The 12259-nt window shown below is 48.7% G+C and overlaps 1 protein-coding gene across 4 annotated transcripts in view; it reads right to left on the reverse strand.

The window, feature by feature from the left end:
- GIGYF2 (GRB10 interacting GYF protein 2) overlaps positions 1-11783 on the reverse strand; it is a 190457-nt gene extending 178674 nt beyond the window's left edge. For 2 of the 4 annotated variants that reach the window (XM_040427904.1, XM_040427900.1), the window contains exon 1: positions 11619-11763. The gene's annotated coding sequence lies outside the window, so the exon portion shown is untranslated. Of the gene's footprint in view, positions 1-11618 lie in introns of all 4 variants that reach the window. The other 2 variants (XM_040427902.1, XM_040427901.1) reach the window with 2 other exon arrangements.
- Between the last annotated feature and the right edge of the window lie 476 nt (positions 11784-12259).

Genomic DNA, 12259 nt, shown 5'->3' on the forward strand with positions numbered 1-12259 from the left:
TTTAGTTCTTTAAAAAGATGAACTATGGGCTAAAGGACCTTTGGTGACGTCAGATCACATGCTCCAATCACAGGGTCCATCACCGCGGTGTTGTACCATGTGATTGGAGGATGTGATCTGACGTCACCAAAGGTCCTTTAGCCCATAGTTCATCTTTTTAAAGAACTAAAGACCGGGAGAACTACGCGAACAAGAGGACAAGGTGAGTTAATTTTTTTTATTTTTTAACCCTCAATTGATCACCTACTAAGCATTCTGTATTCAGAATGCTATTATTTTCCCTTATAACCATGTTATAAGGGAAAATAATAACATCTACACAACACCGAACCCAAACCTGAACTTCAGTGAAGAAGTTCGGGTCTGGGTACCACAGTCGTTTTTTTATCACGCGCGTGCAAAACACATTGCATCAGCGCGATAAAAACTGAACATCGGAACACAATCGCAGTCAAAACTGACTGCAATTTCATTCCTACTCGCGCGGGTTTGCCGCAACACACCGGGACGCATCCGGAACTAATCCGGACACGCTCGTGTGAACGCAACCTTACCGGAATGCTGGATCCGTCCTTCCGGTCTAAGAATGAGAAGAAAAAAAAAAATACCTGATCTGTTTTGCCTGATGACACCGGAAAAACTGATCCGGTATTGCAATGCATTTTTCTGCCTGATCAGTCAGAAAAAATTACATACGTTTGCAACGGAACTGCCTGCCGGAATCAAACAACGCAAGTGTGAAAGTACCCTAAGGAGATCACAAGCTCCCTCTGCAATGTCCTTGCAACATACAGTACAACAACTGCGCTCTGCTGCCAGAGTAAGGGCTCTTTCACACTTGCGTTGTCCGGATCCGGCGTGTACTCCATTTGCCGGAATTACACGCCGGATCCGGAAAAACGCAAGTGAACTGAAAGCATTTGAAGACGGATCCGTCTTCAAAATGCATTCAGTGTTACTATGGCAGCCAGGACGCTATTAAAGTCCTGGCTGCCATAGTAGTAGTGGGGAGCAGTATACTTACAGTCCATGCGGCTCCCGGGGCGCTCCAGAATGACGTCAGAGCGCCCCATGCGCATGGATGACGTGATCCATGTGATCACGTCATCCATGCGCGTGGGGCGCCCTGACGTCATTTTGGAGCGCCCGGGGAGCCGCACGGACGGTAAGTATGCTGCTCCCCGCTACACTTTACCATGGCTGCCAGGACTTTAGCGTCCCGGCAGCCATGGTAACCACTCTGAAAAAGCTAAACGTCGGATCCGGCGATGCGCCGAAACGACGTTTGGCTTAAGGCCGGATCCGGATTAATGCCTTTCAATAGGCATTAATTCCGGATCCGGCCTTGCGGCAAGTGTTCAGGCTTTTTGGCCGGAGCAAAAAGCGCAGCATGCTGCGGTATTTTCTCCGGCCAAAAACCGTTCCGTTCCGGAACTGAAGACATCCTGATGCATCCTGAACAGATTTCTCTCCATTCAGAATGCATTGGGATAATCCTGATCAGGATTCTTCCGGCATAGAGCCCAGACGACGGAACTCTATGCCGGAAGAAAAGAACGCAAGTGTGAAAGGGCTCTAAACCACAATGTGCATTAACTTAAAGGCCTAGTTCACACGTCAGTGATTTCCATCAGTGATTGTGAGTAGGGATGAGCGAACAAGTTTGAGTTCGGGATTTATTACAATTCCTATAAGGATTCTGTTACCACAGGCCATAACGGAATTCTATGACGGAATGCCTTTAAGTCCTCTCCTGCATAACAGGAACCAGACGGATCCGTTATGCGACCCAAAGACTTCTATTATGACAGCATGCCTCTTAAAGGAATTCCGTTATGCATTCAGTCATAGAATTCCGGGATTATGGCCCGTGGTAATGGAATTCATATTGGAATTGTAATAAAACCCAAACCTCACTCATCCCTAAAGCCTCATGCACACAAATGTATTTTGTTTCTGTGTCTGTTCCGTTTTCTTTTTTGCGGATAGGATGCAGACCCATTAATTTCAATGGGTCCACAAAAAATGCGGACAGCGCACCGTGTGCTATCCGCATCCGTATGTCCGTTCCGTAGCCCCGCAAAAAAATAGAACATGTCTTATTCTTGCCCGTTTTAGGCATTGTTACAATGAACCCACAAAAAAAAAAAAAAAAAAAACGATGGCATACGGATGTCATCTGTTTTTGCTTTTTTGTGCAGACGCAAAACATATGGTCGTGTGCATGTAGCCTACTTGTGAGCAAAAAGCTGCAATGGGTCAAAAACACAGGAGGAAAGCTTTCCATCATACCTTATCTCTGTGAAGACTTCACTCCTGGTATTAAATGAAAATCACTGACCAACTCACTTGTGTGGGGTAGGCCTAAGAAGTTCAAACAGAAGTTGTCTGCCCGTGCGCGGGTCTGATACTCCTCAATTACCTGTAGACCAGGCCAGACCTGTACTGATGTCTGATAAAGTGAAGGTTAGATATATACAGAATTACACCACTGCCATATAATATATAAAATGTGTCAGTAGTAATTTAAATGACAACTTATGATCAGGAAAAATAAAAACCGCCCTCCGTTCCCGCTGACTCAGCCTTATAATGTGTAATGGATGGTCCCTGGCTCCTGGGTGGACACTTACATTTCTGCATTTTATACATTGCTTTCTGCAGATTTCTTCCTCTCCTATTCACGGTTCATGGAGCCATTTAAACCCTCAAAATAACAAGTGTTGAAGACAAAACATACAACCCAGACACTCCGACTCCCCCCACACTGACGAGCTGCGGGATAAAGGAGCTCCACTCATACAAAGTATAACATGCAAATATCTACAATCAGTTTGCAATCTCTGCAGAAATGATTATTAAAGGGGTTGTCCAGGAAGAGACAAACGAAGCAGCCCACGAGTTGTGTCTGCTATTACTGCTCAGCTCCACTAAGGTCAATGGGGCTGAGATGCAATTCCAGACCATGTGGACAGGCGTGGCGCTGTTTTTATATATATAAAAAAAAAAAAGCAGCCATTTTTTTTTTATTTAACCCTGGAAAACACCTCTAAGATGGTTTTACATAAAGGTTTAAAAAAATAAAACACCAATGCAAGTTCACTACTCCATTCAACTCGGTGGGACTGCTAGAGATAGTTAAGTGCTTGCACTCCGGCAGCCCCCCAAAGCTTAAAGGGGTATTCCAGTTTTAACACTTCAACCCCTATCCAAATTCATTTCTAAGGGAGCACTGGAGATAGAGCGTTGTACTCCGCTATCTACAGCACTCACATAGAAATGAATAAAGCAGCAGCGTGCTTTTTCAACCAGCACTGTCCATTTCAGGGGGGCTTCACAGGGTATGGGGCCCCCATTCCCATGATCAGTGGGGGTCCAAGCGGCAGTTATTCCCTACTCTGTGTTATAACTGGAATACCCCTTTAATGAAGTAACACGCCAGCAAGACCACTGCTCCATACAAATGGGGGAGCTCAGGCCCCTGTTCTCTTTATTGGTGGGGGCTCCAGCAATCAGACCCTTATGACCTATGCTGAGGATAGGGGAGAAGTTTATGTAATGAGACAACCCCTATAAAAAGATGCTCAGAGATTTAACCCCGTCCCATTAGGCTCCATTCACACGTCTGCAATTGTGGCCTGCAATTGTGCGGACCCACTCATTCTCTATGGGGACGGAATAGATGCGGACAGCAACCGAATTTCCAATCGCGCCGCCGATCTTTCAGTCCGCGGCTCCGGAAAAAAATAGAACATGTCCTATTCTTGTCTACAACTGCGGACAAGAATAGACATTTCTATGAGGGTGCCGGCCGGGTGTATTGCAGATCCGCAATACACTACGGACGTGTGAATGGACCCCTATAAACATGTCATTACTTTTCTGATCCCTTAGTAATACAAGGGTGTTTTCAGTTGGACACGTTGTATGACCGTGTATTAAAAAAGGAAAATAATTCAGTAAAGTGAAACTATGCACTAAAAACTGACCTGATCTGAATTCTATGAGTCAGTTTAATTACAATACCAAATTTGTAGAATTTTTCTTACCCTTTTTTGTGTCACCATATTTTGGGGTACATTTCACTTTTTTTTTTCTCTACTTTTATTTTGGACATGTGATCGTTTGCTTATATCATAGACTGCAATACTTTACCATTGCTGTCTATGCTACTTGTGGCATCTGTCAGCAGTTTTGTACCTATGACACTGGCTGACCTGTTACATGTGCACTTGGCAGCTGAAGGCATCTGTGTTGGTCCCATGTTCATATGTGCCCGCAATGCTGAGAAAAATTATTAAATATATGCAAATGAGCCTCCAGGAGCAACGGGGGCGTTAGCATTACACCTAGAGGCTCAGCTTTCCCTGCTCCTGCCACGCTCTCTGCACTTTGATTGACAGAACCAGGCAGTGAAAACCTCATCAATGTACAAATCTGCTGACAGATGCCCTTTAAATGCTGTGACAAGAGATTAGTATGCTGCTACTTTGAAGAAGGCGTGGGGCTGGGCAATCAGAGAACACACAGAGCCCCCTCCCTCTAAGGCCCCCGGTATACGCCCGTATTTGTGGTCAGTATCAGAAGCACATTTTTGGGGTATCAGATTCATTTCATGAGGCAGCTAGCACGGTGTACTGCCCACATCCGTCATGTCCGCACCGTCGTCCCACAAAAAGGACCAAACTTGTCGTATTCTCTTCGTTTTGCAGATTTGTAGGCTGGGGTACATTATCTGTGAACCTGACCTGAGTCTTTGCGTGCATCCACTGAGATCTATACCTGGTCCGGCGAACTGCTGCACGGTGGAGACGACAATCCACGTGAGTGCACGCTCCGTCTTGTAACATTGTGGCTGGGGCTCCTTACCAAGAAAACACCAACAGCTGAGAAAGTGGCTGTTTTAGGTCAGGTTCACACATAGCATACACCAGCCTGCAAATCTGCATGCGTGAAATGTGGATTTTGGTACAAATCTAGCAGCAGTGACAATCCGCAGCGTTACCACAACAGAGGTGGCTGCTACGGCCAAGTTCAAACTTGGCGAATTTCGGGTGCAGATGCCACAGCAAGTAAAGTACAATTCACGTGGATAGGGTTTTCAAATTGCAAGTAATAGAAAAAATCCAAGCGAGATTCAGAGACCGAGGTACGGCATGGGTCCATAACCTTCTATAGGTGCTGTATCCAGGACCTGTGTGGTAGGGTTCCCTAATACAGTCATGGGCATGAGGCCCTGTAAATCCACACCATTATTGTGCCCTGGGTTTATGCAAACTAAGCGCATGTGGAAGCCAGGGTGCGGAGCCCTCCAGGTGTGCATGGCACTTCACAACCACAAAGGCAATGTGGTAAGGTACTAAAGCTGCGGGTATCACATATGGAAAGGTTGCTGATATTCTCGGAAATGGAGATTTGTGAGACGAAGAAATCAGATGTTTTCATGACCAAGGCCTCATGCATATGGGTCACATCAAATTTTCACAAAAACTGATACGTAAAAAAAAGGACAGCTTCCATGTGCATCCTGTTTTATTGTCACCCCCATAGAAGGGGCTATTCTCATCCGCAACCATGCTGAGATCTGTAAAGAGGGCACACCCGCTCTACATATCCTCAGGATAGGTAATCAATATCTGATCGGACCCCCGCTGATCAGCGTTTTGAGAAGGCACCTGCGTTCCTGTGAGCGCCACAGCCTTTTCGCTGCTATTCCTAGAGCTGTTGCCTTCTCAAAACAGCTGATCGGCGGGGGTCCCGGGTGTCAGACTCCTACCGATCAGATACCGATGACTTATCCTGAGGAAAGGTAGTCAGTAAAAAAAATTAAAAAGTCCTGGAAAACCCTTTTAAGGCCCCTTTCACACAGGCGTTGCGGGAAAATGTGCGGGTGCAAAACATTGTAATGCGTTTTGCACTCGAGTGAGAAAAATCGCGCATGTTTGGTACCCAAACCTCTTCACAGAAGTTCGGGCTTGGGATCGGTGTTCTGTAGATTGTATTATTTTCCCTTATAAGATGGTTATAAGGTTAAATAATAGCATTCTGAATACAGAATGCATAGTAAAATAGCGCTGGAGGGGTTAAACAAAAATAATAATAATAATTTAACTCACCTTAGGCTACTTTCACACTAGCGTTCGGAGCGGATCCGTCTGATGTTTCATCAGACGGATCCGCTCCGATAATGCAGACGTTCGCATCCGTTCAGAACGGATCCGTCTGCATTAAAACTTAGAAAATTTTCTAAGTGTGAAAGTTGTCTGAGCGGATCCGTTCATTGTAAGTCAATGGGGAACGGATCCGCTTGAAGATTGAGCCATATGGTGTCATCTTCAAGCGGATCCGCCCCCATTGACTTACATTGTAAGTCTGGACGGATCCGCTCGCCTCCGCACGGCCAGGCGGACACCCGAACGCTGCAAGCAACGTTCAGGTGTCCGCTCACTGAGCGGAGCGGAGGCTGAACGCTGGCAGGCGGATGCATTCTCAGTGGATCCGCCTCCACTGAGAATGCATTGGGGCCAGACGGATGCGTTCGGGGCCGCTCGTGAGCCCCTTCAAACGGTGCGCACGAGCGGACACCCGAACGCTAGTGTGAAAGTAGCCTTAGTCCAGTTGATCGCGCAGCCGGCTTCTCGTCTGTCTCCTTTGCTGAACAGGACCTGTGGTGAGCATTCATTGCAGGAACAGGACCTGTGGTGACGTCACTCCGGTCATCACATGATCCATCACCATGGTAAAAGATCATGTGATGGATCATGTGATGACCGGAGTGACGTCACCACAGGTCATTTTCCTGCAATGAATGCTCACCACAGGTCCTGTTCAGCAAAGGAGAAAGACGAGATGCCGGCTGCGCGATCAAGTGGACGAAGGCGAGTTAAATTATTTTTTATATTTTTTTAACCCCTCCAGCGCTATTGTACTATGCATTCTGTATTCAGAATGCTATTATTTTCCCTTATAACCATGTTATAAGGGAAAATAATAATGATCGGGTCTCCATCCCGATCGTCTCCTAGCAACCGTGCGTGAAAATCGCACCGCATCCGCACTTGCTTGCGGATGCTTGCGATTTTCACGCGACCCCATTCACTTCTATGGGGCCTGCGCTGCGTGAAAAACGCAGAATATAGAGCATGCTGCGATTTTCACGCAACGCACAAGTGATGCGTGAAAATCACAGCTCATGTGAACAGCCCCATAGAAATGAATGGGTCGGTATTCAGTGCGGGTGCAATGCGTTCAACTCACGCATCGCATCCGCGCGGAATACTCACCCGTGTGATAGGGGCCTAAGGGTCCATTCACACGTCTGTGGTGTATTGCGGATCCACAATACACCCGGCCGACACCCCCATAGAAATGCCTATTCTTGTCCGCAATTGCAGACAAGAATAGGACATGTTCTATTTTTTTCCTGATCTGCGGACCGGAAGATCAGGGCCACGCTCCGGAAATGTTGAAGCGGAGAGCACACTTGTGAGCTCTCTGCATCCATTCCTGCCCCATTGAGAATGAATGGGTCCGCACCCGTTCCAGGTATTGCGGAATGGGTGTGGACCCATTCCATGGACGTGTGAATGGAGCGTTAGGCCTCATTCACACTGCCGGTCTGCATTTTCCACACCTATTTATTTCAATGTGTCTGGTCACACATCAGTCAGTGAAAAAAAAATCACAAAGACATGAACTACTTTGGTCCATGATGTGGACACCAAACACACCCATTATAGTTTATGGTTCCATGAAAATCACCAACACAACATGGATGGCTTCTGTGTTGCATCCGTTTTTCACTAAAGACTGATAGGAGATGCTCTGGAAATTCATTTTCAACTGAGCAACATCCGTGGAATATGGATGACACATGGAGAGCAAAAACGAACAGACGGACATTTTCACGGATAAACACAGACTGATTCTTTCACAGATGTCAGACAGACACAGAGATGTGGACGAGGCCTAAAGGGGTAGGCCAGGCATACTCTTCTGTCAGATCTGGCCTGTGCAAGATAGTAGCTGGGTGTCAGATGGTTGAGTTGGCAATCTGACAACCAGTGTGCAGTTTCGTCTGACAACTGCTGCATGGCGGAGACAACAATCCACGTGAGTGCACGCTCCGTCTTGTAACATTGTGACTGGGGCTCCTTACCAAGAAAACACCAACAGCTGAGAAAGTGTCTGGACAGACTCTTTTAGGCTCGGATTTAACCTTTTTGGACTGCACCCCTGTGCATCACTTAGGCCTCAAGCACACGACCATGTCTGGATTGCAGTCGGTAAAACAAGGATGCGCAAAATACGGCCACTTTGTGTGTGCAAACCGCATTTTTTGCACTCCCATTACCGGAAATTAATATTCTTGTCTGCAATACGGACAAGAATAGGACATGTTCTATAGTTTGCAGAACGGACACAGGGATGCAAACAGCACATAGATGTTTTAGCGTCCCCACAGAAATGAATGGGTCTGTGTGCAAAACGTGAAAATGTGGATAGGACACTGATCCAATACAGTGGTGCGCATGAGGTCTTACCATCCCTATACTGTGTAATAGCTGTGCCAGGGCTGGAGGCAGAATCCTCCCTATACTGTGTAATAACTGTGCCAGGGCTGGAGGCAGAACCATCCCTATACTGTGCAATGGCTGTGCCAGGGCTGGAGGCAGAACCATCCCTATACTGTGTAATAGCTGTGCCAGGGCTGGAGGCAGAACCCTCCCTATACTGTGTAATAGCTGTGCCAGGGCTGGAGGCAGAACCCTCCCTATACTGTGTAATAACTGTGCCAGGGCTGGAGGCAGAACCCTCCCTATACTGTGCAATGGCTGTGCCAGGGCTGGAGGCAGAACCATCCCTATACTGTGTAATAACTGTGCCAGGGCTGGAGGCAGAACCCTCCCTATACTGTGTAATAGCTGTGCCAGGGCTGGAGGCAGAACCCTCCCTATACTGTGTAATAGCTGTGCCAGGGCTGGAGGCAGAACCCTCCCTATACTGTGTAATAGCTGTGCCAGGGCTGGAGGCAGAACCCTCCCTATACTGTGTAATAGCTGTGCCAGGGCTGGAGGCAGAACCATCCCTATACTGTGTAATAGCTGTGCCAGGGCTGGAGGCAGAACCCTCCCTATACTGTGTAATAACTGTGCCAGGGCTGGAGGCAGAACCATCCCTATACTGTGCAATGGCTGTGCCAGGGCTGGAGGCAGAACCATCCCTATACTGTGTAATGGCTGTGCCAGGGCTGGAGGCAGAACCCTCCCTATACTGTGTAATAACTGTGCCAGGGCTGGAGGCAGAACCCTCCCTATACTGTGTAATAACTGTGCCAGGGCTGGAGGCAGAACCATCCCTATACTGTGTAATGGCTGTGCCAGGGCTGGAGGCAGACCGCTCCATACACTGTGTAATGGCTGTGCCAGGGCTGGAGGCAGACCGCTCCATACACTGTGTAATGGCTGTGCCAGGGCTGGAGGCAAACCGCTCCATACACTGTGTAATGGCTGTGCCAGGGCTGGAGGCAGACCGCTCCATACACTGTGTAATGGCTGTGCCAGGGCTGGAGGCAGAACCCTCCCTATACTGTGTAATGGCTGTGCCATGGCTGGAGGCAGACCGCTCCATACACTGTGTAATGGCTGTGCCAGGGCTGGAGGCAGAACCCTCCCTATACTGTGTAATGGCTGTGCCAGGGCTGGAGGCAGACCGCTCCATACACTGTGTAATGGCTGTGCCAGGGCTGGAGGCAGACCGCTCCATACACTGTGTAATGGCTGTGCCAGGGCTGGAGGCAGACCGCTCCATACACTGTGTAATGGCTGTGCCAGGGCTGGAGGCAGAACCCTCCCTATACTGTGTAATGGCTGTGCCAGGGCTGGAGGCAGAACCCTCCCTATACTGTGTAATGGCTGTGCCAGGGCTGGAGGCAGACCGCTCCATACACTGCGTAATGGCTGTGCCAGGGCTGGAGGCAGAACCCTCCCTATACTGTGTAATAGCTGTGCCAGGGCTGGAGGCAGAACCCTCCCTATACTGTGTAATGGCTGTGCCAGGGCTGGAGGCAGACCGCTCCATACACTGCGTAATGGCTGTGCCAGGGCTGGAGGCAGAACCCTCCCTATACTGTGTAATGGCTGTGTCAGGGTACTGTGGCTCAGCTTCCATACAAATGAATGGGTTGCAGTCACCAGCATGTGTACTGATAAAAACAGTTGTAGAGCAGCACAAAATGGACCTTCTGGCCTGTCTGGAATGCACCAGCCGTGGAGGAACAGCCAATCCAACGCCGTCCCATGGATGCGAGTAGTTCACAGAAGAGATCACAGCAGCATGTCCAGTGTGACTTTTATTGGGGACCAGAGCGCACACACAAATACTTTTCACTACACAGTAGCCTTTATCAAGTAGAGAAAGGATACTGTGTAGCCGGAACGTCGTACTTCTGTGTGCGCTCTGGTCCCCAATAAGTCACACTGGACATGCTGCTGTGATCTATTCTGTGAACTACAGCATGTGTACTGGGCCTTCTGCTTCCGCTCCGTACACTCTATACTTTTCAGTGCAGCAACAAACCAGCTGATCGTGGTAGATCCGGGGGTTGGACCCACCAATCTGATACTGATGATCTATCTCTGGGATCAGCAACCTCCAGCTGTTCTGAAACTACAACTCCCAGTATCCTCTCTATTCACTTATACGGGGCTCACAGAAGCAGCTTGTACTGTCTGCACCAGCACCATGCACGCTCATCTGCTGCTCCATTCATTTGCTTCCCCACCGCAGCCATGTAGTGAGGAGGACCGGGGGGCTCAGGACGCTGTTCCACTGATGGATGGCGACCCTGCGGAGGGGGGATTACATTTTTCATGTGATAACCTCCATAGGGTCAGTCCACACACAGCGGAAATTGTCCTCTGTGAATCTGTGTGTTATGTGAAGATTTTACCCCGTGCACCGCAAACAGTGGAAACAGCAGGGAAAACCCACACCCTAACCCAACCGCCATGTACAGACCGCCACGTGTGTCACTGACGGCGTGGAGGTTTTATTTTCTACAGCGTGTGGATGAGATCAGCTGAAATCTCACAGCATATCCCCAACCAGAATCATCCAAAATATTGCTGGCGTCGTGCTCCCCGTCTGTATGCCCGACTAGAGGTCGTCACTGTGCGCAGACAGGTGTCAGCGGGGACATGGCGCAATGTTTACATGTGGCGGAGACTGTAGTCCTAATGACAGGACATAAGCCAACTTCTCTACAGGAGGACAAGTTATAAAAAAGTTTCTAATAGAAATGGAAACCCCCTCTAAGTAGCAGGAAATATAGAAGGGCTGGAGCAAAAAGAGGGTTCAAAATGGCTTCAAAGAGTAGAATGAGGAAAGTGCTGCAAATATCACAAGTAAAGCCAGGCTGGAGCTCCTCCCCTGCAGCCCCCATGCTCTACACTGCTGCACATACATGTCCCTACACAGGACATATGTTTGCGGCAGGCAGCACATGTCTCCACACTCTGCGCGGACATTTCCGGGAACCCGCCGCCCCCCGCCTGTATCCACCACCGGCCCACAGGCCCAGGAGCCCGCCACCCGCCCGGCTAATAACAGGACTGTACCTCTCACAGCTTCTCACCCGAAGCGAATCCACAAGCCCAACAACACAAGATGGCTGACGCCACGCACCGTCACCTGACGACTCGACTCCACGCCTCGCCTCAGCAGTGACAGAGCAGCATGCCAGGCCAGCGCTTCCACCAGCGAGTTCCGTATTCTGCAGCTAGACGGGACACTCCACGTACAGCTCGTCACCAGCCTGTCAGTCACGTGACCGCTCCCAGCCTACAGCGCCATGTTGGATATGGGCAAAACAGCCCGTCCGCATCATTTCCTATTATGGGAGTAGAAAGGGAACGAACTCCTGACGTTATTTCAGGAACCCTTTTTCCCCCCTTCGTAATTAGAATAAGACGCGTTGTAAGGGAAAGCACCGGGAAATACAGTGCAATAGTATTATTTATCACCTTTTGTGAGAAACAGCAGAGGCTGCTGAGGGGGCGGATGTATCTGAACAGATATTATATCCAAAGCTTTACAGCAAGCATGTATTTAGTGGAATGTTGGCATAGTGACCAGTGCCAACCAGCTGTCCCCTAAGAGATAGTATAAAGCACCAATGACCAGGGCTGCCTGCAGCTGTGCTTTCCTTCAGAGAATCGTGGTTACCCGCAACCACCACCAGGTGGAGCTCTCTGCTTAC

The sequence above is a fragment of the Bufo bufo genome, chromosome 4, assembly GCF_905171765.1.
Source record: "Bufo bufo chromosome 4, aBufBuf1.1, whole genome shotgun sequence".
NCBI lineage: Eukaryota > Metazoa > Chordata > Amphibia > Anura > Bufonidae > Bufo > Bufo bufo.